The sequence below is a fragment of the Bombina bombina genome, chromosome 5 (genome assembly GCF_027579735.1).
Source record: "Bombina bombina isolate aBomBom1 chromosome 5, aBomBom1.pri, whole genome shotgun sequence".
NCBI classification, from domain to species: domain Eukaryota; kingdom Metazoa; phylum Chordata; class Amphibia; order Anura; family Bombinatoridae; genus Bombina; species Bombina bombina.
In genome coordinates, this window is record NC_069503.1 from 501,682,687 (window position 1) to 501,709,849 (window position 27,163).

Genomic DNA, 27,163 nt, shown 5'->3' on the forward strand with positions numbered 1-27,163 from the left:
TATTACCCCCTAATCTAAGCCCCCTTCACCACCGCAACCTATAATAAATATATTAACCCCTAATCTAATCCCCCTTCCCCCGCCGCCACCTATATTAACTATATTAACCCTAATTATATTAGGGTTAATATAGTTAATATAGTTATTATATTATATATATTAACCCTATCTAACTCTAACACCCCTAACTTAATTATTATTAAATTAAATCTAAATAATATTAATAATATTAACTAAATTATTCCTATTTAAAACTAAATACTTACCTATAAAATAAACCCTAAGATAGCTACAATATAATTAATAATTACATTGTAGCTATTTTAGGGTTTATATTTATTTTACAGGTAGCTTGGTATTTATTTTAACTAGGTACAATAGCTATTAAATAGTTAATAACTATTTAATAGCTACCTAGTTAAAATAATTACCAATTTACCTGTAAAATAAATCCTAACCTAAGTTACAAATACACCTACACTATCAATAAATTAATTAAATAAACTACAATTATCTAAACTAAAATATAATTAAATACACTAAACTAAATTACAAAAACAAACAAACACTAAATTACAAAAAATAAAAAAAGATTACAAGATTTTTAAGCTAATTACACCTATTCTAAGACCCATAATAAAATAACAAAGCCCCCCAAAATAAAAAAATGTCCCTACCCTAATCTAAATTACAAAAGTAATCAGCTCTATTACCAGCCCCCATTACAACCCACCACCCACATACCCCTACTCTAACCCACCCAATCCCCCCTTAAAAAACCTAAGTCTAACCCCCAAGTGCTCCTTACCTGTCCTGAAGACCGGCGGAGAAGGTCCTGTTCCAGGCGGAGAAGTCTTCTTCCAGGCGGCGACATCTTCTTCTTCCAGGATCAAGCCGGCGCGGAGCGGAGGAGTTGAAGACCGATGACCGCGGAGCTGAAGACCGTCCATCTGGAACTGAAGACCGGCGATGCTGGAACTGAAGATCGGCGACGCTGGAACTGAAAACCGCTGGAACTGAAGACCGGAGCCGGAGAGTGGAGGATCATCGTCATACGATCGCCGCCGTACACTGAATAGGAATTCAAGGTACACGATTAAAAATGGCGTCCCTTGAATACCTATTGGCTGATTTGAGCCTTCAAATTCAAATCAGCCAATCGGATGCAAGCTACTTTAATTCTATTGGCTGATTAGAATAGCCAATAGATTAAGAGCTACTGTAATTCTATTGCCTATTCTAATCAGCCAATAGAATTACAGTAGCTCTTAGGTTTTTTAAGGGGGGATTGGGTGGGTTAGAGTAGGGGTATGTGGGTGGTGGGTTGTAATGGGGGGGTTGTTGTTTTTTTACAGGCAAAAGAGCTGATTACAAAAGACCATTTTAAGGGCTGGTAATAGAGCTGATTACTTTTGTAATTTAGATTAGGGTAGGGACATTTTTTTATTTTGGGGGGCTTTGTTATTTTATTAGGGGGATTAGAATAGGTGTAATTAGCTTAAAAATCTTGTAATCTTTTTTTATTTGTTGTAATTTAGTTTAGTGTATTTAATTGTATTTTAGTTTAGATATTTGTAGTTTATTTAATTAATTTATTGATAGTGTAGGTGTATTTGTAACGTAGGTTAGGATTTATTTTACAGGTAAATTGGTAATTATTTTAACTATGTAGCTATTAAATAGTTATTAACTATTTAATAGCTATTGTACCTAGTTAAAATAAATACCAGGTTACCTGTAAAATAAATATAAACCATAAAATAGCTACAATGTAATTATGATTTATATTGTAGCTATCTTAGGGTTTATTTTATAGGTAAGTATTTAGTTTTAAATAGGAATAATTTAGTTAATATTATTAATATTATTTAGATTTATTTTAATAATAATTAAGTTAGGGGTGTTAGAGTTAGATAGGGTTAATATAGTTAATATATATAATATAATAACTATATTAACTATATTAACCCTAATATAATTAGGGTTAATATAGTTAATATAGGTGGCGGCGGTGTAGGGTGATTAGATTAGGGGTTAATATATTTAATATAGGTGGCGGCGGTTGTAGGGGGATTAGATTAGGGGTTAATACATTTAATATAGGTGGCAGTGGTGTAGGGGGATTAGATTACATTACAGGCAAAAGATCTGATTACTTAGTGACAATGCCCCGCAAAAAGCCCTTTTAAGGGCTGGTAAAAGAGCTGGTTACTTTGGAGCAATGCCCCACAAAAGGCCCTTTTAAGGGCTGGTAATAGAGCTGGTTACTTTGGGGCAATGCCACGCAAAAGGCCCTTTTCAGGGCTATTTGTAGGGTTAGACTTAGGTTTAGTGGTAGGGAAATTTTAGTATTTTAGAGGTTAATAAATTTAAAATAGGTGGCGGCGGTATAGAGGGATTAGATTAGGGGTTAATAAATTTAATATAGGTGGCGGCGGTGTAGGGGGATTAGATTAGGGGTTAATAATTTTAATATAGATGGTCGCGGTGTAGGGGGATTACATTAGGGGTTAATAATTTTAATGTAGGTGGCAACGGTGTAGGGGGCTCACATTAGGGGTTAGACATTGCGCATGCGTTAGGTGTTAGGTTTTATTTTGCAGCTAGTTTAGGGAGTTACGGGGCTCCAATACACAGCGTAAGGCTTACTACGCCTGCAATTTGTGGCAAGGTGAAAATGGAGTAAGATTTCTCCATTTTCACCACGTAAGTCCTTACACTGTATATTGGATACCAAACTGCGCTGGTTTGGTATACCTGTCTATGGGCCAAAAAACTACGGCCGAAGGCAAAAATATACGAGCGTAACTTCTACCAAACCAGCGCAAAATTTGGCGTCGCCGGCGATGATTTATATTGGATCGCGGCCCTGCTATATATGTTCTCCTTTTCAGTTGTAACTGGCCAATATTTGTACAGATGCTAACCAGAGCTGCACAGATCATGGAATTGCCCTTGTCATGTGCCTACAGTTCCTGCTTTTTATAGAAAAAAATTTACAGTGTTGAGGTTGAAATCTTGTTTCCTTTCAGGGCATGTACATTAGCAAAGCAAGACCTACATTGATCATGTTAGTCACACCTAAAAATGTAAAACTTCTTACGTAATAAGATATGGGAGATTTAAAGGGACAATGTACTGTAACATTTTCTCCACCTTTAATGTGTTCCCTGTGATCCATTTTACCTGTTGGAGTGTATGATATTGTTAACTAATGGCTCATTTACCTTTATTTTCTCAGTTGAAATAACTGCTTTTCGCCTGTTGTATCCCCACCTATAATGAAAATTTCAGTACTTAAAGGGAAAGTATACTGTAAAATTGTTTTTCCTTTAATGTGTTTCCAATTATTTTTTTACCATCTGTAGAGTATAAAATGTATGGGAATGAGTTTTTTTAAGGTTTATTTGTGTATATGGAATAGCTGAGATTTTGTGTTTTTAAGCCACAACCTAATCAAATGGGCTGAGATTGTAGGTATAATCAGATCTCATTACTTTATAACATTGTATATATATACCTGCTTCTTTATCTTATATCTGTCTGTAAACCAAAGACCTATACTTGGAGAGAACAATGGAAAATTAACATTTTATTACCTTATCTCTTCTATACCACACTGGGACTGTAATTTCTTCTGCTGGTTGTGTTTACACAGCTTAACTATAGCTTGGACCTAAGGCCAGAAACTTTCAGAATAGGTGGGGATACCACAGGCTAAATCAACAATTTTAAATGCCAATATAAAGGTAAAGGAAATACTTGTAAACAATTTAATACACTCCAAATGGTAAAGTTGATCATTGGGAACAAATTAAGGGGAGACATTTTTTTAGTAAACTGTCCCTTTAACCTTGTGCTATTTGTATGTAGAAACTATGTCACACAGCACTTTGCCCAGCATGCTGTGTTGACGTGGTACCTATGTCCCGCACAGAGGCGCATGTTGTGATCCACGCTGCCAGCTTAAACAGCGGGAGCCGCAACCAGGGGGCAGAAAGCATGTGCTTTCATATGTTAAGGGAGCACTGAGATTGCGACCGCATTAACTTCTTCCCATAGACTTCAATGGAGAGCGCAAACTGTGAAAAAAACTAACACTTATCGCTTGTGCGATTTCCCGATACGCATTAGAGCAACTGTGCTAACCTGACATATATGTATATATCTCAAGGTACAAATCCCCAAATCCGGAAATTCAAAATCAAAACTAATTCGGAAATCCAAACATTTTAATTAATATCTAAAATAAAATTAAAACAATTATAAAAAATTACTATTTTCCCTGCTTTAAGTCACAATCTTCTCTGCCTGTGTCTTTATTTATTTTTTGCTTTGTCTTTTTTGTGTTCTAAAATGCAAATAATACACTATCGGCTAGATCCCGAGTTCTGCGTTAGCCTTAAAAAGCAGCGTTGAGAGGTCCCAACGCTGCTTTTTAATGCCCACTGGTATTACGAGTCTGGCAGGTACAGGTGTACCGCTCACTTTTCTTCTGCGACTCGAGGCTACCGCAAATCCCCTTACGTCAATTGCGTATCATATCTTTTTAATGGGATTTGCCTAACGCTGGTATTACGAGTCTTGGAAGAAGTGAGCGGTAAACCCTCTCCTGTCAAGACTCCTACCGCATTTGAAAGTCAGTAGTTAAGAGTTTTATCGGCTAACGCCGGAACATAAAGCTCTTAACTAAAGTGATAAAAAGTACACTAACACCCATAAACTACCTATTAACCCCTAAACCGAGGCCCCCCCCCCCCCCACATCGCAAACACTAAAATAATTTTTTTTAACCCCTAATCTGCCGACCGGACATCGCCGCCACATTAATAAATGTATTAACCCCTAAACCGCCGCACTCCGCCTCGCAAACACTAGTTAAATTTTATTAACCCCTAATCTGCCATCCCTAACATCGCCAACACCTACCTACATTTATTAACCCCTAATCTGCCACACCCGTCGCCGCTACTATACTAAATGTATTAACCCCTAAACCTAAGTCTAACCCTAACCCCCCTAACTTAAATCTAATTTAAATAAATCTAATGAAAATTACTATTATTAACTAAATTATTCCTATTTAAAACTAAATACTTACCTATAAAATAAACCCTAATAATAGCTACAATATAGCTAATAGTTACATTGTAGCTATTTTAGGATTTATTTTTATTTTACAGGCAACTTTGTATTTATTTTAACTAGGTAGAATAGTTATTAAATAGTTATTAACTATTTAATAGCTACCTAGTTAAAATAAATACAAATTTACCTGTAAAATAAATCCTAACCTACGTTACAAATACACCTAACACTACACTATAATTAAAGAAATTACCTAAATTAAATTAAACTAATTACAATTACAATTAAATAAACTAAATTACAGAAAAAAAACACTAAATTACAGAAAATAAAAAATAAATTACAAATTTTAAAACTAATTACACCTAATCTAATCCCCCTAATAAAATAAAAAAGCCCTCAAAATAAAAAAAATGTCCCTACCCTATACTAAATTACAAATAGCCCTTAAAAGGGCCTTTTTTGCGGGGCATTGCCCCAAAGTAATCAGCTCTTTTACCTGTAAAAAAAAATACAATACCCCCCACCAACATTACAACCCACCACCCACACACCCCTACTCTAAAACCCACCCAATCCCCCCTTAAAAAAAACCTAACACTACCCCCTGAAGATCACCCTACCTTTTATTATTATTATTATTATCATCAGGTATTTGTAGAGCGCCAACAGATTCCGCAGCACTGGAAGATTCCGCAGCGCCGTCTTCACCCAGCCGGGCACAAGTGGTCCTCCATACGGCAGAAGTCTTCATCCGATCGGGGCAGAGGAGGTCCTCCAGAAGGCAGTAGGCTTCATCCAGGCGGCATCTTCTATCTTCATCCTTCCGGAGCGGAGCGGGTCCATCTTCAATCCAGCCAACGCGGAGCATCCTCTTCAGACGAAGTCCTAACGAAGAATGAAGGTTCCTTTAAATGACGTCATCCAAGATGGCGTCCCTTGAATTCCGATTGGCTGATAGAATCCAATCAGCCAATAGAATGCGAGGTCAATCCTATTGGCTGATTGGATCAGCCAATCGGATTGAACTTCAATCCATTGGCTGATAGAATCAGCCAATAGGATTTTTCCTACCTTAATTCCGATTGGCTGATAGGATTCTATCAGCCAATCGGAATTTAAGGGACGCCATCTTGGATGACGTCATTTAAAGGAACCTTCATTCTTCGTTAGGACTTCGTTTGAAGAGGATGCTCCGCGTCGGCTGGATTGAAGATGGACCCGCTCCGCTCCGCTCCGGAAGGATGAAGATAGAAGATGCCGCCTGGATGAAGCCTTCTGCTGTCTGGAGGACCTCTTCTCCCCCGATCGGATGAAGACTTATGCCGTATGGAAGACCACTTGTGCCCGGCTGGGTGAAGACGGCTCATGGTAGGGTGATCTTCAGGGGGTAGTGTTAGGTTTTTATTTTTATTTTGAAAAAGCTTTATTTTGTTAAGTGCAATAACTTTACGTACATAACAAAGTATTAACATAGTTCACAAGACCTTGAGATTACTAATGTCAATATTAACAGAAATTAGTTACAGTCTTTATGTTCTGCAGATTTCTGACATTGTTATCTATTTACTTCCATTGCTCCATCATCCAGTTACACTTATTTAATATTCGTGCTCTTAACTGCGGGCTAGAGTGCCCTTAGCTATTATATAGATCCATTACTATGCAAACAGAAGCTTATGTAGTTTACATCAGGTTCGCCTTTTGTATCGTCACAGTTCTACAGCTTACTTTACACACATGGCTGTAGGTGCGTGAAAACCTGATGTGATCACCAACCAGGTGAACAATAGTGAAGGGGGATAGGAAAGGGAAGTGTTTTGACTTATGAATGGATAGGGGAGGAGGTGTACCCTAATGGAGGGAGTAGGGTGGGGGGGGAGGATAGCAAAAGAAAAAAAAAAAAAAAGGAGGGGGTTGAGGGGAAAGGAGAGGGGGAAGAAAAGGGGAATTATTTTGCGAGGTGATCTACAAGCATGTACTTAGTTTTCCTGGCCTCCAGAAAGTGTTTAGATGCTTTTTCCCTCCCATGTCAATACCATCATCTCATGTGTTCCAATTTTACCAATTTTAAGGTAGTGGTATCTTTCAAGACAGAGCAACTCTCCCACCCTGTGTCTCCATTCTTGTAAGCTAGGCGCGCGCTGTTTTCTCCATAGTGTGGGTATGAGTCCCTTTGCCCCATTTAACATTAACAGAAACAGGAGATATCTCTCCTCTCCTACTATCTTGGGTAGATCATGATATATCAAATAAGATGATTTGGGGGGGATTATGATCTTGAGTAATTTACTCATCTCACCAAGAACCCCGTCCCAGAATGGGCGGATAAGTGGACAAGTCCACCAGATGTGGAGATATGTTCCCTCTTCGCCACAACCTCTCCAGCACCCCCCCACTCGCATGCGGATATATTTTTTTAAGTCTCTGGGGAGTCAAGTACCATCTACTCAAAAATTTGTAGTGCATTTCTTGGATGCGCATTGAGACTGATGTGCTCTTGGCTCTTTCAAAAATTTTGGTCCAATCTTTCAAATCTATTTCTAAACCCAGTTCGGTTTGCCAGGCGTGTGCGTATGTAGGGAGGGCAGATGTCCCATTGGTCAAAAGGAGTCTGTACAACTGCAAAATTAGGTGCGTGGGGGCATGAGTCGTTGTGCAAAGGACCTCAAATAGAGTCCTACTTCTTGTTAAGTCTGAACTCTCTTTGTGCATACTGAAAAAGTGTGTGAGTTGCGCCACTCTAAACCATGACGTGTAAATGTCCAGTCTCAACTCTGCAAGCTCACTTTGAGTTTTAAGTCTGTTTTGTTGAGTGAAGTTAAAGAATGCGGTTTCTGCCAATGTGTAGGGAGCCTTGAGGGTACGAAGCTCACTCTCTATTCCTATGTCTGGGTTCTCTTGTGTCGGAGTCACCGGAGAAGCAGTAGTGGAAATGTGAGGCGCCCTTCCGATCAGTCTGTCCCAGGTCTTAAATACCTCTTCAATCAAAGGGTATTGTGTAATGCTTACTAGACGGTTTTTGGGAGTGATCCAGGCAAGCGCTCCCACGTTACCCCTCCGCAAAATCTTTCTGTCCACCTGTGTCCAGGATTTATTTGGTGAGTTATGACACCATTCGACCAATCTCTGTAGCGATATAGCTCTTAGGTATTCTATCAGGTTCGGGACTCCCAAACCCCCTCTATCTCTGGGCAAGTAAATGGTGTTCTTGGGATTCTAGGTTTTTGCCCATTCCATATGTAGGCCTCAATTGCTAATTGTATGTGATGTATGTATTGAGAGGTCGGCTGGACCGGGACAGTCTGCGTGATATATAGCACTCTTGGCAGGATGTTCATTTTGACTACCCCGACCCGGCCCATCCATGAAATTGTTTTGTTTTTCCAGCTAGCCAAGTCTCTGACTATGTCATCCGTTATATGTTTGTAGTTAAGCTCTACAATATCTGTTACAGAAGGCGTGAGTGTAATTCCCATGTATTTTATGGATTTCTGAGCTATTTTTATCGGACAGTCAGATTTAAGGGTTTCAAAAAGCTCAGGGGCCTCAGTGATATTCAAGATCTCCGATTTTGTGGGGTTTAGCAGGAAGTTTGACACTTTTTTCAAATTCAGAAAATTCTGTCATGGCCTCTCGGAGAGAGTTAGCTGTATCCGATATTGTCAGAAGGACATCATCGGCGTACATCACGAGTTAATGCTCGTAGCCGCCTACCACTATCCCCTTTATTAGTGTATTGCTTCTAATTTTCCCAGCTAGTACTTCCATGATGAGGGCGAATAATAGGGGCGAGAGTGGGCAGCCCTGTCTAGTCCCGTTTTTAATCTGAAATGTTTTGGACAAGGTTCCGTTAACCCTCACTTTTGCATTTGGTGTGGAATAAAGTGACATGACCATGTTAACCATTTTGGGGCCAAACCCGAACTTAATCAGGGTGTGTCTCATGAAAGACCAGTCGACCCGGTCAAATGCTTTTTCAGCATCTGTTGTGACCAAAGCAAGAGGTTTCTGGTTAATTTGGGCAAAAGTTATTAGTTGTAAAACTTTAAGAGTGTTGTCTCTCACCTCATGTGCCGGTATAAAGCCCACCTGATCCGTCGAGACCAGTCCGGGAAGAAATTTGTTTAGTCGATTGGCCAGAGTTCTGGCCAATATCTTAACATCAGAATTTAATAAAGATATGGGTCTGTAACTATCCAGTCTATCAGGTGATTTCCCAGGTTTAGGGATCACGGCTATATAGGCCTCCAGCATTGTATTCGGCAAAACTGGATAGTCTGGGAGGGAATTGAAGATAGTAGCCAGTTCTGGGGCCAATGTGTCTACAAATAATTTGTAGTATTTGGTTCCGAAGCCATCAGGTCCCGGGCTTTTCCCTATCGGGAGATCCTTAACGGCTTTTTTCACTTCGTCCACCATGATGGGAGACTCAAGTGATTCTCTCTCCTGTTCTGAGAGTCTGGGTAGCTCTACCCCGTCAATATATCTGAGGGGGGTCTCGCTCTTTCTGTACTTCCTGCGGGGCAACTTCCTCTGCTCTGTGCTCACTCTGAATATTATACAAGGATTCGTAGTACTCACTGAAAATATCTGCCACAGATTTCCCGTCGGCTTTGACCTCGCCATCCTGATTCACTATCTCATAAACATAGGCTTTAAGTTTTTTACGCGCTATGGCTCTAGCCAATAGTCTTCCCGCTTTATCTCCTTGCTCAAAGTAAAGCTGCCTTAGCATGAGAGCCTTCTTTTGATAGCCCTCTTGTAGGAACCCAAGTAGCTCCGCCCTTGCGTGCGCAAGTGTTTTTAGAAGGTTCTCCTCTGCGGGGGAACTCTTATGCTCCCTCTCTGCGGCTGTTACCCGTGTCAGGAGGTCACGGTAGCGCTCTCTCTTCTGCCTATTTAAGTAAGCCCTTCTTCTAATCAGTAGTCCTCAAATGGTGCATTTATGGGCCTCCCAGACAGTACTGTTCTGCATTTGTGCATCTGCGTTTATTTGGAAGAACTCAGTCAAGGATTTTTGGGCCTCTGCGTGGAAAACCGGATCATCTAGTAATGTGTCATCGAGCCTCCAAACATATGGAGTAACCGGGATGTTGGGCCATTGAATGGAACAACTGACAGGTGCATGGTCTGACCATGTAATTGTGTGTATGTTACTGCTAGTAGTAATCTGCATACAAAGAGAGAAGCGCTCTACCAGGAACGAACAACAGCTCAGTGGCTTGTTCTATGGCAATTTACCACCCGGAAGCAGCCTCTTTTAGACCAGTGTGCTTTTCACAGAAGAAAACTTTCCTGAAGTATATCAGTCTGATCCCGCCAAGTAAGATCAGTCCAGCCCCGAAATACCAGGCAATTCTCCTCTGAACAAGGAACATGACAACCCCAGACGATCGTTTCAGCCTCCTATGGGCCTCGTCAGTGAGGTGCAGCCACATTCCTCTAAGCACATTGGGCAAGGAGTCCACGTCTGGTTTCCCCCATCACCCATAGGGAGACTTCCCCAGGGTCATAATAATTTGCATACAAAGAGAGAAGCGCTCTACCAGGAACGAACAACAGCTCAGTGGCTTGTTCTATGGCGATTTACCACCCGGAAGCAGCCTCTTTTAGACCAGTGTGCTTTTCACAGAAGAAAACTTTCCTGAAGTATATCAGTCTGATCCCGCCAAGTAAGGTCAGTCCAGCCCCGAAATACCAGGCAATTCTCCTCTGAACAATGAACATGACAACCCCAGACGATCGTTTCGGCCTCCTATGGGCCTCGTCAGTGAGGTGCAGCCACATTCCTCTAAGCACACTGGGCAAGGAGTCCACGTCTGGTTTCCCCCATCACCCATAGGGAGACTTCCCCAGGGTCATAATAATTTGCATACAAAGAGAGAAGCGCTCTACCAGAAACGAACAACAGCTCAGCTACTACCAGGTGGCAACCGGGCCATAGAACAAGCTATTGATGCTGCTGTTCGTTCCTGGCAGACTGCTTCTCATTCTGTTTTGCATATGTAAATATGACCCTGGGGATAGTCTCCCTAAGGGTGATGGGGGAAACCAGACGTGGACTCCTTGCCCAATGTGTTTAGAGGGATATGGCTGCACCTCACTGACGAGGCCCAAAGGAGGCCGAAACGATCGTCTGGGGTTGTCATGTTCCTTGTTCAGAGGAGAATTGCCTGGTATTTCGGGGCTGGACTGACCATGTCGGCGGGATCAGACTGATATACTACAGGAAAGTTTTCCTCTGTGAAAAGCACAATTGGGCACAAAGAAGCTACTACCAGGTGGCAACCGGGCCATAGAACAAGCTATTGATGCTGCTGTTCGTTCCTGGCAGACTGCTTCTCATTCTGTTTTGAATATGTAAATATGACCCTGGGGATAGTCTCCCTAAGGGTGATGGGGGAAACCAGACGTGGACTCCTTGCCCAATGTGTTTAGAGGGATATGGCTGCACCTCACTGACGAGGCCCAAAGGAGGCCGAAACGATCGTCTGGGGTTGTCATGTTCCTTGTTCAGAGGAGAATTGCCTGGTATTTCGGGGCTGGACTGACCATGTCGGCGGGATCAGACTGATATACTACAGGGAAGTTTTCCTCTGTGAAAAGCACAATTGGGCAGAAAGAAGCTACTACCAGGTGGCAACCGGGCCATAGAACAAGCTATTGATGCTGCTGTTCGTTCCTGGCAGACTGCTTCTCATTCTGTTTTGCATATGCTAGTAGTAATCGTAAGGCCTGTCGTGTCTGTGAATAGATAGTCAATCCTTGAGTACTTCCTGTGAGGGTGTGAGTAAAATGAGAAATTTCTAGTGTGAGGGTGAAGCAGACGCCATATGTCATGTACTACCAATTCCGTCAGGGAAACGTGCATGCGCTTGAGAGCCTTGTGGGGGGTGCTGGAGATTCTGTTGGACGTGTCAAGGGCAGGGTCTAGGGGCGCATTAAGGTCACCTTCCAAGTACAATACTCCCCCTTGTACTTCGAGTATTTTACGGGTGATCTCTTGTAAAAAGAGGTGCTGTGACTGGTTGGGGCAATAAATGTTAGCTAAAGTAATGGTCTGCCATCTGAATCTCTATAGACTTGATCAACCTGAAATGGCATGTTGGCGCTAAGTATTATTCCCACATCGTTTTTCAGATGCAAAGTATGCTGTGGGATATCGATGACTGTACCACTTTGGTTCGTGAGTCCTAGAGAAATGTGTCTCTTGTAGATAGACTATATCCCCTCCCATTCTATGTAGATCTCTGAGAGCAATGGAACGCTTACTAGGGCTATTAAACCCTTTGACACTGACCGTGATTAGTTCCACTGAGAGAATATTTTCCCGTCTCTGCGGGGGGGGGGGCATTTTGGGTTAGGGTGTCAGGACTAGGGCTGCGGGGAAAAAAAAAAAGGGGGGTGGGAAGCAGAAAGTAGTGCAAGTAAAGAAGAGTAGAGAGGAATAGGTCAGGAAGTGTGAGGAGAAAGGTAGGGAACGGGTTCAATGCAAGGAGCAATTGAGTGGTACAAATTTGCCTCAAACACTAAGCTCAAGACAATAACAATCTATGTATACCGAAAGAAAAAAAACCAAGGAAATCAGGGGTAGTTATCCCTGTGTTTACACATTAAACATAAACTTTGAACATTTTCAACTGATTCAGAACGTACTAAGAATATATACAAGCTAAACAGTTCTGTTTTTGCTTCTATGACATTAAGCTAAGTTTCGCCGTGTCCTATCATCCCAAGAAGTGTACTTATGTATGGGTATTGAAGGAAGGGAGTATCCCCAGTAATGTTTATCTATATAGGCGGTCCCGATGGGGCGACAGGGGAACCCTCTTAATTTTTAAAGTGTGAGCTACTGGGCCAGTGTTGGTGTCCGTTGTGATGGGGTCTATATATATATATATATTTTTCTTGATTTTTTTATTTTTTCCTTTTAAAAATAAAAATTATGTAAGTATCTTGGAGGACTAAGGATTGATGACTGAGTGCTAAAGAGTAATGGAGCCTATTGTATTTTTTTAACAGGCTCATTCTCAGCCCTAGGATCTTTTAGATTTTGTGTGCTTTGTGTGCTCTCTTGCCAAGAAAACGTGAAATATAACTAAAAGTGAAAATGGACCCCTCATTTGAATCTTTGGAGCCATTATTAATCGTTGCATCATTTGTATGTGGTGCGAGCCTCCAACATGACTCCTTATATTTAGGCCCCTTACCTGTTCATGTAGATTACCTTCTGAGTGGGCCCTGCCTCCCCACCCCGCCAGTCCTGTCACAAAAAGAAGAAAACCCCCTTAATCCTCTCTTATCGTCCCCATCTCACAACAACAGTCCACGGCAGAAAAAGGTTAAACTTTTGCAAGTGTAAATAACTCTGAATAATCAATCTCTACTTTAAATAACTTTAAATAACTTTAGGTTGCATTAGGTTCAGTTTTCAAACTTAAAAGGACAGTCTAGGCCAAAATAAACTTTCATGATTCAGATAGAGCATGTAATTTTAAACAATTTTCCAATTTACTTTTATCACCAATTTTGCTTTGTTCTCTTAGTATTCTTAGTTGAAAGCTTAACCTAGGAAGTTCATATGCTAATTTATTAGACCTTGAAGCCCACCTCTTTCAGATTGCATTTTAACAGTTTTTCACCACTAGAGGGTGTTAGTTCACATATTTCATATAGATAACAATGTGCTCGTGCACGTGAAGTAATCTGGAATTAGGCACTGATTGGCTAGACTGCAAGTCTGTCAAAAGAACTCTGCAGTTTGCAGAGGCTTAGATACAAGATAATCACAGAGGTTAAAAGTATATTATTATAACTGTGTTGGTTATGCAAAACTGGGAAATGGGTAATAAAGGGATTATCTATCTTTTAAAACAATAAAAATTCTCGTGTAGACTGTCCCCTTAAACTTATCTGTAAGCAGGATCTGGGTTCTGTCAATGACAGACCCAGCTTTGCCCTTCTAGGCCAATTGTCCAAGTCCCACAGACTTAGTTACTTCTGGATTTAGGATCAACTGTTCATCAGGCTGCTTTCTTCAACCCGGGTGGTTCCTGATCTCTTCTGGTTCTCTGTCCAGAGGACCATCCGAGGCAGCCGCTAATTGTCGAGGAGGTCTGATATCCAGGCCAAGAGCCTGGTTAAAAGCGGGCAGATCATCCAAGGTCCTCAGGAAGGACATGGGAAGTGTTGTTCTTGCTGGCTATCAGGCAGGTGGGAAATCCCCATCTCTATGGAATTCTTCTGTCCTTTAGAACAGTTGTGATGAACCTTAGGTCCCTTCTTTCTTGTAGTGTAGACGGCATAGGTCAGAGTAAACCTGCACCTCTACTCCCCGAAATTCCAGTGAGTGTTTTGCTCTGGCGAATTTCAGGACCAGTTCCTTGTCTCTAAAGGACAAGAACTTTAGGATAATGTCTCTGGGAGGGGCCCTGTTGGGTGGTTTGGGTCGTAAGGCTCTGTGGGCTCTCTCTATAGGGACTTCTAGTGCTGCTTCATTGTTTTTAAGATATCTGATAAAGTCCTGAATATAGCCCAACAGGGCAGGAGGATCCACATCTTCTGGAACACCACACAATCTTATATTGTTCCTCCTGCTCCTGTTCTCCAGGTCCTCAACTCGGTCCATCAACGTGTGGACCGTGCTTTCTTGTGCTTGAAAGACACTGGATTGGAGCTGTAGGTCTAAGCAAATAGATTCCTGCTTTTCTTCAATATATGTGACTCTTTGCTCCACAGCTGATATTTCATTTTTTAGTTCCCCAAACATAGACTTAAAATCCTTCATTGCCTCTTTTATATCATCTTTTGAGGAAAGATGTTTGATGTCTTCTTTAGTGAGGAAATTCTGGGACTGTGTGCGAAGGTCTGGGTTGTGGATCTGAGCCACTGTGTTTTGGGTACCCAGTGTGCTGGGTTCCTGCATTGCCCTGACTTGCTGTGAAGCGGTGTCTGTGGGTATCAGGTAATTCTCTATTGCTGTGTTCTGAGAACCTTTAGTCGGCTTGGTTTTTCTCTTCTCAGACATCATGTAGGCCTGTATTTTCGCCTGATCACCAGTGAGCTTATTACCACCCCTAATGTGTGTGTGTAACTATCTGTAATCTCAAAATGTCCCCTTCTGTTCTTCTGACAAAATGGGGCAATCTGTTGATGGTGTGTTTATAAAAGGGTGCTTGCTGCATTTGGCTGGGTATAGTTGCGCTATGAGATAGATACTTATTTGTGCTGGCTTTAACTGTCTTGATGTTTCTGAGCGTGCCGTTTAAAGCAAATTGCCTCAGGCCTTATGTCTCCTTTATTTTATGCTTTGTGGGGCGTCTGAAACAATAACTCAGGCCTGCTCTGCACGTGAGTCACCACTCTAATGGCTGCGCCCAAAAAATGGCTTGTGTCTGTTCAGAGCCTCAGTTCTTATTGACACCGTCCAGCTCAATGCGGTCTGTCCAGCAGCCCTTTTTATGGCCTCTCTATGCCCCTGTGTATGTCTCAGTCTTTTATATTGGGCCAGCCTAGCTAGAGGGCAGTTCGTTCTGCCTAATCAGGTGCTTGCGTGTGTCACAGTTTACCTCGTGGTTGCAGCCTACTGTTAGTCCTGTTCTGCTTCGCACTGTGGGCCAGCTGCCAGTCTCTCCTCTGAGCCGGTGATAGTGCCTGGGAGCGTACTCCCTATATATTGTTCTGTCGGCAGGCTGATGTAACTGGAACTCCTTGCTGCGATTTTCTGACTGCTGGGTCCCGCTTCAGTTGAGGCCTGCTGCAACTAGCTACCCGCGACGCTCTTCCAAATGTCACATCGATCCTCTAGAGTGACACAATCAGCAACCGGAGCTTCCAAGCAGATCTGGAGAGTCTTTTTAACCCAGTTGTGCAGGTCGTACGTTCTGAATTAGCGTGTAATACAACAGGGACTACGTAGCTCTGTTAATAAGCAGCCATCTCCGATCGTGGCTAGGATCCGCCCCCCAGTGTTAGGTTTTTTTAAGGGGGGATTGGGTGGGTTTTAGAGTAGGGGTGTGTGGGTGGTGGGTTGTAATGTTGGGGGAGGTATTGTATTTTTTTTTACAGGTAAAAGAGCTGATTACTTTGGGGCAATGCCCCGCAAAAGGCCCTTTTAAGGGCTATTTGTAATTTAGTATAGGGTAGGGACATTTTTTTATTTTGGGGGGCTTTTTTATTTTATTAGGGGGATTAGATTAGGTGTAATTAGTTTTAAAATTTGTAATTTATTTTTTATTTTCTGTAATTTAGTGTTTGTTTCTTTTCGTAATTTAGTTTATTTAATTTAATTGTAATTAGTTTAATTTAATTTAGGTAATTTATTTAATTGCAGTGTAGTGTTAGGTGTATTTGTAACTTAGGTTAGGATTTATTTTACAGGTAAATTTTTATTTATTTTAGCTAGGTAGTTATTAAATAGTTAATAACTATTTAAAAACTATTCTACCTAGTTAAAATAAATACAAAGTTGCCTGTAAAATAAAAATAAATCCTAAAATAGCTACAATGTAACTATTAGTTATATTGTAGCTATATTAGGGTTTATTTTATAGGTATTTAGTTTTAAATAGGAATAATTTAGTTAATAATAGTAATTTTCTTTAGATTTATTTAAATTAGATTTAATTTAGGGGGGTTAGGGTTACACTTAGGTTTAGGGGTTAATAAATTTAGTATAGTGGCGGCGACGTTGGGGGCAGCAGATTAGGGGTTAATAATTGTAGGTAGGTGGCGGCGACGTTGGGGGGGCAAATTAGGGGTTAATAAATATAATGTAGGTGTCGGCGATGTTAGGGGCAGCAGATTAGGGGTTCATAGGTATAATGTAGGTGGCGGCGGTGTCCGGAGTGGCAGATTAGGGGTTAATAGTATAATGCAGGTGGCGACGATGTCGGGGGCGGCAGATTAGGGGTTAATAAGTGTAAGATTAGGGGTGTTGAGACTCAGGGTTCATGTTAGGGTGTTAGGTGTAGACATCATTTTTATTTTCCCATAGGAAACAATGGGGCTGCGTTGGAAGCTGAACGCTGCTTTTTTGCAGGTGTTAGCTTTTTTTCAGGCGACTCAGCCCCATTGTTTCCTATGGGGAAATCGTGCACGAGCATGTTTAGCCAGCTTACCGCTGACTTAAGCAGCGCTGGTATCGAGGTGAGATGTGGAGCTAAATTTTGCTCAACGCTCACTTTTCTGAGGCTAACACAGCCATTCGGAAAACTCGTAATACCAGCGTTGTTTAAAGTGAGCGGTGAAAAAAAAGGCTCGTTAGCACCGCACGGCTCTACCGACAAAACTCGTGATCTAGCTGTATATTACCTATCTTATTACACTGTACTATCTTTCTGAGGGTACAAAAGTATTAAAAATTATATAAATTACCTTACGGTTGCATGTATAAACTGCATTATGACAGATGCAAATATTCCAAAAATAAACTATTACGAAATCCAAACCTTCTCCAGTCCCAAGAAGTTTGGATAAATGGTTTTCTACCTGTACCTATATATCTATATAAATAGATACATGTAAATACAGATTTATATAGGAATATCTATTTAAAAATACATAGAACATTTCTTCCCTATGTGAAGAACATTGGAATGCAAAATATTTACAGTACATACACAGTAAAACCCATTATTAAATATTAAAATTGAATACAAAAACATTTTCTTTTTTTTTAGGTATTTGAGTGGAAAAGGCTCCAAAGTATATATACATATGTATATATGTGGATATGTGGATATATATATAAAGTATATATATATATATATATATATATATATATATATATATATATATATATATATATATATATATATATATATATATATATATATATATATATATATATAAAGACATAGAAACATAAATACACATGTATACAATTTAGATATGTATATGTATGTATATATATGACAAGGTATTTTCGTTCAAATACCTTGTCATATACCATACACCTTTAACCCCCCTTAATAATAATAAGCCTTAATAACTTTTTTATTAATATTTATATGAATAATTGTATTAGATAGTGTATATATGAGTGTAACTGTTAATATTAATGTGTTCATGTTGTATTTAATGCAACTTTTTTTTTAGGCCTAACCTTTTACGTGAGGTCTTCAGTCGCAGTAACTCGACAAGCGCAAATTTAGTTTGGGCTCGTGCAGTCTCGTTTACTTGTAGTACGAGCACAAGTTAACAAATATAGTGCCATTTGTAATCTAGCCCTATGTTAGAAAAATAAACGCACCTACGAGGAGTTAGTATTAACACTTTACAAGCATTTGTGGTCATGAACAGTATGCATGCAATACTTACTAAGCAGTGCTTACAAAAATGAGTGAACAATCTCTTTTTTATAATGCAAAATATTCTGGAGAACTGTCATTATCTGATAGAAAATTTTCATGTAAGGAAAAAAAAATCGCCGTTAAAAGCAGTGTACGGGCATTTATTTGCTTTGCATACTAAGCTTTATAGCTGATAATGATACTTGTACTTCACAGACATTACTGTCACAGATAACTCGTGATGCCCTGAAGCATAAAATTAAATTCTTCAAGCGCAATTCAATAAAACTGAATCCATAAGCAAATAACCATCAGATTTTAGCAGAAAACTGTGCACAATCATCTTTTATCACAGATGAAACGGGTAAGATGTGGTCTTCATTAACATATCCCAACTGAAATTGAATTACCCCTTTTATTTTATTGTAGGTTTAAAGAGGCACTGAATTTTACAAAAATAAATATTACTTTTTTTGCTTGCGATATGATCTATACAGGGAGTGCAGAATTATTAGGCAAGTTGTATTTTTGAGGATTAATTTTATTATTGAACAACAACCATGTTCTCAATTAACCCAAAAAACTCATTAATATCAAAGCTGAATAGTTTTGGAAGTAGTTTTTAGTTTGTTTTTAGTTATAGCTATTTTAGGGGGATATCTGTGTGTGCAGGTGACTATTACTGTGCATAATTATTAGGCAACTTAACAAAAAACAAATATATACCCATTTCAATTATTTATTTTTACCAGTGAAACCAATATAACATCTGAACATTCACAAATATACATTTCTGACATTCAAAAACAAAACAAAAACAAATCAGTGACCAATATAGCCACCTTTCTTTGCAAGGACACTCAAAAGCCTGCCATCCATGGATTCTGTCAGTGTTTTGATCTGTTCACCATCAACATTGCGTGCAGCAGCAACCACAGCCTCCCAGACACTGTTCAGAGAGGTGTACTGTTTTCCCTCCTTGTAAATCTCACATTTGATGATGGACCACAGGTTCTCAATGGGGTTCAGATCAGGTGAACAAGGAGGCCATGTCATTAGATTTTCTTCTTTTATACCCTTTCTTGCCAGCCACGCTGTGGAGTACTTGGACGCGTGTGATGGAGCATTGTCCTGCATGAAAATCATGTTTTTCTTGAAGGATGCAGACTTCTTCCTGTACCACTGCTTGAAGAAGGTGTCTTCCAGAAACTGGCAGTAGGACTGGGAGTTGAGCTTGACTCCATCCTCAACCCGAAAAGGCCCCACAAGCTCATCTTTGATAAAACCAGCCCAAACCAGTACTCCACCTCCACCTTGCTGGCGTCTGAGTCGGACTGGAGCTCTCTGCCCTTTACCAATCCAGCCACGGGCCCATTCATCTGGCCCATCAAGACTCACTCTCATTTCATCAGTCCATAAAACCTTAGAAAAATCAGTCTTGAGATATTTCTTGGCCCAGTCTTGACGTTTCAGCTTGTGTGTCTTGTTCAGTGGTGGTCGTCTTTCAGACTTTCTTACCTTGGCCATGTCTCTGAGTATTGCACACCTTGTGCTTTTGGGCACTCCAGTGATGTTGCAGCTCTGAAATATGGCCAAACTGGTGGCAAGTGGCATCTTGGCAGCTGCACGCTTGACTTTTCTCAGTTCATGGGCAGTTATTTTGCGCCTTGGTTTTTCCACACGCTTTTTGCGACCCTGTTGACTATTTTGAATGAAACGTTTGATTGTTCGATGATCACGCTTCAGAAGCTTTGCAATTTTAAGAGTGCTGCATCCCTCTGCAAGATATCTCACTATTTTTGACTTTTCTGAGCCTGTCAAGTCCTTCTTTTGACCCATTTTGCCAAAGGAAAGGAAGTTGCCTAATAATTATGCACATCTGATATAGGGTGTTGATGTCATTAGACCACACCCCTTCTCATTACAGAGATGCACATCACCTAATATGCTTAATTGGTAGTAGGCTTTCGAGCCTATACAGCTTGGAGTAAGACAACATGCATAAAGAGGATGATGTGGTCAAAATACTCATTTGCCTAATAATTCTGCACTCCCTGTAGATAGCTAGACAGACAGACAAATAGATAGACAGACAGACCGATAGATATAGGGAGAGAGAGATAGATAGAGAGAGATATATAGATATCTAGACAGACAAATAGATAGACAGACAGACCGATAGATATAGGGAGAGAGAGATAGAGAGATATAGATAGCTAGACAGACAGACAAATAGATAGACTGACAGACTGATAGATATATAGATAGAGAGATACATAGAGAGAGATATATAGATCGCTAGACAGGCAGACAGATACATAGATAGATAGATAGATAGATAGATAGATAGATAGATAGATAGATAGAGAGAGAGAGAGATAGATAGATAGAGGCAGGGCCTGACTGGGAAATCAGACCGGTCCTGGAAATTTGTATAAACCGGCCCAGCCCCCTCCAACCCCGCCTCCTCCAGCCCAATTATTTGAAAGTAACAGAAAAAATACAGTGTATATATTGAGTATTGTTATTAACCTTTAACCCCATTGACTATGAACTGCCAACCATTATTATCATTTATTTGTATAGCGCCGCCAAATTCCATAGCGCTGGGTACAATGATAGGGGTATACAATGACAAAGATTTGTGATAAAATACAAAACATAACAAACCTAAACAAATCTAGCACAGGAGGAAGAGGGCCCTGCTCCGGAGAGCTCACAGTCTATAGGTTTAGGTTGCTCTGCAATGCTTTGCAGCCTACTCTGGTAACCAAGGCATTAAAAAAGAACAGGCTGTTTCAAATTCACTATCACCTAGGAAGAATCTCACAAAGAAGCACAGATATCTATGGTTCCATGTATATCATTATTTATTGTGCCATGTGGCAGCTGGAAAATACCCAAAATAGACACTAGGCTACAGCGTAAAGATAAATGCATTACATAACCTTTTTAGATGGCTGGCTTGTAATGCCAGATACTCTAGGGACTCAGGGAGAGTGAGATTAAATGTGGCTGTGAGTCACTCAGGCTGGATTATCTTTGCGCACATCGCTGGGGTTAGTCTGAGTCAGTTAATCCTCTGCCAGATCCGGAACACGTGTAGCCTGGCAATGTCTAGGGGAATCCTACTCCAGCCGGTGCACGATGCTCAAATGTTAACCGCGGCCGCCCCCTCCCCAAAAAATATTACATCAGCCAGCTCCTCCTTCCTCCTCGTTGCGACTGTGTAGGTTAAAGTCAAGTACACTATATTCGTGCTGCCGCCACACATTCATTTATATCCAGGGCTATAATTGTAGTATTTCCATGTTTTTTATGCCAGAGACGAGTGATTGCAAATTGCTGCTTTCTCTACTGCAGCAGCCAGCTGAGCTGACGATCGGCGGCCCACCGGGTTTTTTCCCGGTATCCCGGCTGCCCAATCCGGCCCTGGATAGAGGGAGAGATAGATAGATAATGAGATAGATAGACAGATATATAGATAAATAGATAGATAGACAGACTGTAAACCTGCACTAATAAAATGATCCCCTGCATTAGGATTATACAGATTCTGCACACACCTATGTATATAGACGGTCTGCAATGGTCCCCCCAGCATTTAGGCCCTGGTGCCACTGCCATTTTGTCTTAGATAATGGAGATGTAAACAAGGGACTACTGTTCAAATTTTTGAGACTTGAGACTGTTTTAATAATAAATGGCGACACATAGTTTCCTTAATTTCCCTTTATTATCGCCACTGTTTTATATATACAAACAACAAATGTTGTGCAAAAGAGATTTTCAGGGACATTTCCAGGGACAAAAAAAATCCAGGGACATACAACAAAATCCAGGGACTGTCCCTGGAAATCAGGGACTGTTGGCAACTATGCTGTTAGCATTTACTTGTTCCACCATGTTCTGATTTGCTAGAACCGGGGTGATGAATCCTTTCGAGAGTGTGTTACCCAACTGGTAATAATCGTCTAAAACGATCTTGAGTGTCCAAATGGTACTTTATTAAATTTAAAGGAACATTAAAGAAACATTAAGGGCCAGATTAGAAGTGGAGCGCTATTGACCACTCAAATTACAAGTGGTAAGTTATGTGTTGCTCTAAAAAGTTAGCGTAACTGGAGACCTGAAGTAATGTTAGGGCTAAAATAAAAATATATAAAAACACTTGTTAAACATATTAAAATAAAATATTTCACTCACATTTATACATTTTTAAGTAAAATATATGTTGTTTTGTTAATTAAAATAAACATTTTAACAGCAAAATAAAGGGATATAAAGAGATTTGGTATATATATATATATATACATACAAGCATACAAATTTACACACACACATACATATACACCTTTGAACTCAGTCCAACACCTTGAGGCATATTTAACAAATGTCTGTCGGACCTGATCCGACAATGCGGATCAGGTCCGACAAACATGGCTGAATGCAGAGAATACGCTCTCCGTATTCAGCATTGCACCAGCAGCTCTTGTGAGCTGCTGGTGCAACGCCGCCCCCTGCACACCCGCGGCCAATCGGCCGCCAGCAGGGGGTGTCAATCAACCCGTTCGTACTCGATCGGGTTGAATTCCTGTCCGCCTCATCAGAGCAGGCGGACAGGGTTATGGAGAAGCGGTCTTTGTGACCGCTGCTTCATAACTGCTGTTTCTGGCGAGCCTGAAAAGCTCGCCAGAAACACGGGCCATCAAGCTCTATTCGGAGCTTGATAGATAGGCCCCCTTGTCATATCCCATTACATCACTGCTAACACACTCGTATTATTTAAGAAACATTATATACAGGTATAACCCAACGTAAAACCTTTCGACTAACCACCTTTTGCACTTACAACAAAGCAAAATGGGATCATATGACAGTTTGCTACCAAGGATGCACTCATTTTGTTTTCACGTGTTTACAGCACATTACCTGTGGTATTTGCATCATGGTTACAAATGAACCAAAAAAAATGATCTGTGGAGCCAAAGAAGAAAAAGGAAGACAACTGATCTTGATATACGAAAATAAAAGAAATATTGCAATATAAAAGTGGAAAATTTGTGTCCATGCTAACTTGTGAACTAGGCACTAACTTGTGAACTAGGCGCTAACTTGTGAACTAGGAGCTAACTTGTGAACTAGGCGCTAACTTGTAAACTAGGCGTTAACTTGTAAACTAGGCGCTAACTTGTAAACTAGGCGCTAACTTGTGAACTAGGCGCTAACTTGTGAACTAGGCGCTAACTTGTGAACTAGGCATGTCCCACTCAACAATAGCAACCATATTAAAGTACAAAGAGCATATTAGAGAAGCTGTGAAAGGTTCTGCTCCAGTGAAAGCTACTATAATAACAAACAAAGAACCAGATCACTACATGAAATGGAAAAATTACTAACCCGCTGGACTGAAGACCAAATACAGTAGCAGATTCCACTCAGCATCCTGACCATCCAGGCTAAAGCTAGACATTTGTTCACAGTGATAAAGGAAATGTGCAGGCCGTGATGGTGATGTGCAGTTTAACTTTTAAGAGTAAGGATACTTGTCTGAACACATATTTAAAATGGATGAAACATGATTGTTCTGGAAAAGAATGGCTGAATACACTTACATTAGTATTGAAGAAAAATGAATGCCTGGTTTAGAGGCTTCAAAAAAAATGTGTGGCAATGTTGCAAGTTTTAAATTAAAGCCACTTGTTATCTGCCATAGTGAGAACCCTAGAGCTTTAAAGAACATTAACAAACACACAATGCCAGTGCATCACCGCAGCAATATAATAATTGTGGATGACTATGCAGACTAGAGGGCATTTACCATCAACTGCTTTGTTCCTTTAAAGGGGATTCCTTTTAAACTTTTATTAATTCTCGATAAGGCTCCTGAACATTCTCTCTATATTCATGACCTCCATCATATTGTGAAAGTGGTATTTTTGCTTCCAAACACCACTTCAATGATCTGACTGATGGATCAAGGTGTGATAGCTGCATTCAAGGTATATTACCTGGGAAGATCATTTGCTCAGACCATTGAAGCGACAGAAGAAGGCACTGGTAAGACATTAAAAGAATTTTGGAAATAATACATCATCTATGACTTCATGACTAAAAACATAGCTTCTGCTTGGTATTAAAGGATTACTTTCTGTTATAATTTTTAAGCTAAACAACTAACATATTAAAGTTAATAAACATTAATTAAAACCTACTGACCTATATTTTCTCCAAAATGAAGTTTCATAACGTTCTAAAAGTTATATCTTTTATTCGCTGATGATGTCACGTTATCCTGCCCACTATTTTCAGCACTGAGTGTTCAAAATACTTAAACCAATAACTTTGTGTTTAAAGCGCCATTTTGAAACCTAGGTATTGTAAACGGATTGGTACAGAGCAAAGGATACCCACGGAGTGGGTTTGGAAAACAATTAAATTTGCAGACAAGATTTCTGATATACGGTAGAGATATATTAATGAAATGCTATTGATAAAAAGCGTATTTGGGGTAGTTAGTTAGTAATAGGCATAGAAAATATTTACTTACAGTGGCCCTTTAAGTTACTGAACAGTGTATGATTGGCATTTGGAAACAAATGCTAAAAAGGTATGTGAACATTCAAAGGGTTTGCAAGAGATGAGCAAGTTGAAAAAAAATTAACCAAAAAAAATAAGTTTTTTTCCACAATGAATTGTATCCTAAAGGAATTAGAGAAAATTGACCCCAATTTGGAACAATTTGTTACTGTAGAGAGGAATGTTCATCATGCACTAGCCTACTACTAACAGATTTTTAAAGAAAAAAGGAAACACACTATCCAATTGAAATTGGATATTTCCCTTAAAAAATCAACACTTCCTTCCTTCAGAAGAGCAACTTCCTTCTACTAGTGCGCATGTAACTGCCCAAACAGAGCATAGTGATGCGAATGTTCCACTTTCCACTGATAGTGATTAATACTGTAGTGCATTCAAAAATAAAATTAAAAAATACAGTAGTTCTGTTTGTGTTTGTTTCTTTGTGTTTAGTTTTAAGCAAAGATATTCTGCTCTACAGTTTATGTGCAGTACTATACACTGCTGTACAGTAGTACTGAAACCACCCCAGAACACTACAGCACCAGTCATGGTCAGTACATTAACAGTAATTTGCATTATTCATTCATATATCACACTTCTGTGCACTACTGTAAAGTTATGCAATTTCGATTTACAGCCAAATGAACTTCCGATGGATCCATCAGAATGTAACTCTGTAGAGCTCTATCTGTGTATATATATAATTTTATACTGAAGTACTAAACTGTTTTTTTTAGAAACAAAAACCTTACCTGAGCGCCACAGAGCACAGCTCACCTAAGTGTCTCACTCCTCTCTGAAATCTGTCGATCCTCAGCGTGGTCCGTTGTGACCTCTGACCAGCACTGTTTTTTTAGCACACCTTCAGTTTAGTGCTTGAATGAAAGCCAGGATTTATCATAGCCGTGCTATCTGACCACAAGATTTTAGCACTCCCGAGGTTTTACCTCAAGTGCTACCAATTTGCTTTGAACTTATTATAAAAGCACCAACAAATTGATTTACTTGAGTGGTGTTAGATCTCAATAGCGCTCCTTTTTTTGCGCTTCTCTTGTAATCTAGGCCTTAACATATTTTTTCTTTTAAATCCATATAGTGCAGTATCAGCAAACTTGCTACCACTTTATTCTCTCACTTAAGATATAAATTTGACAAATTAGAAGGAACAAAAAAACTCCCATCTTTAAAACAACAGCAACAAAACTTTTCTTATATCAAATGCGCTTTGTTTTTTGTTCTCTTGACAAACTTTGTTAAAAGACATTCCAGTTTAAAGGGACATTGAATACTAAATACATTTTATAATCATAAAACAGAGATTATCCTTTGCCTCGCTCCATGATGTGTTTGTGTATGTGCAGGGCCGGCTTAACAATGGGACCAACAGGGTCCCATGGACCCAGGCGGCACTTGACAGGGGGCGGCACTTCAGTCAGTGACTATCACATTTATAGTCAGACTGCAGCTCCTGTCTGCCGCTCCTGTGACCGTCTTCTCAGCTCTCTGGGGAATCCGTTTAATATTGACAGCGGCACAGCCGCTCCTAACCTACCTTGGTCAATGAAACACTATGAGATCTGACTATCTCTGTGGGGTCACTCCGGGTTAGTGGGTGGGACTGACAGCAGCGGGTCAGGAGCGACACACACAGTCACTTCCCATACAGATTTTCTGCTCAGTGCTGCTGCATATGAAGTTCTAAAGTCTGTATATGAAGTTCTGAAGTCTGTATATGAAGCTCCAAAGTCTGTATATGAAGCTCTAAAGTCTGTATATGAAGTTCTGAAGTCTGCATATGAAAGAGGAACACTGGGGAAAAAAATCACGCATGGAAGATGTATTTATTTTTCTTTGAAAACTTAACTTCTCTTATTATACGGCTGCTTCACAGTCTGTTACAAGGGGAAAAGTATTGACACAGGTCATATTTAAATATAGGTTTCTTGCAGTATTTACAACTCTTATGAAATTATACCAAGACCACATTCAGACCCATTGTTTCTACTGACCACTTTGACATCTAATTCAGTTAAAGAACCATTATAGTGCAACAATGACATGCTCTTATTCATTAGCGTATGTAATCTTAGCACTAGCAACACTGCAAGTCTGTGATTAACCTGCACAAAGGGGTTAATAAACACCACTTGGGAGCCACGTTTTGGGGTGTCCCACACTGCCATCAGGGGCGAGGGTAT

At 40.1% G+C, this 27,163-nt stretch overlaps 1 long non-coding RNA gene across 1 annotated transcript; it reads right to left on the reverse strand.

Annotated features, from left to right (window-relative positions):
- Positions 1-20,942: 20,942 nt before the first annotated feature.
- LOC128659398 (uncharacterized) lies at positions 20,943-26,557 on the reverse strand. The gene is made up of 2 exons (XR_008402361.1): positions 26,518-26,557; positions 20,943-21,815 (listed from the first exon to the last, which is right to left on the reverse strand). It is a non-coding gene; the product is annotated as an uncharacterized LOC128659398 (long non-coding RNA).
- Between the last annotated feature and the right edge of the window lie 606 nt (positions 26,558-27,163).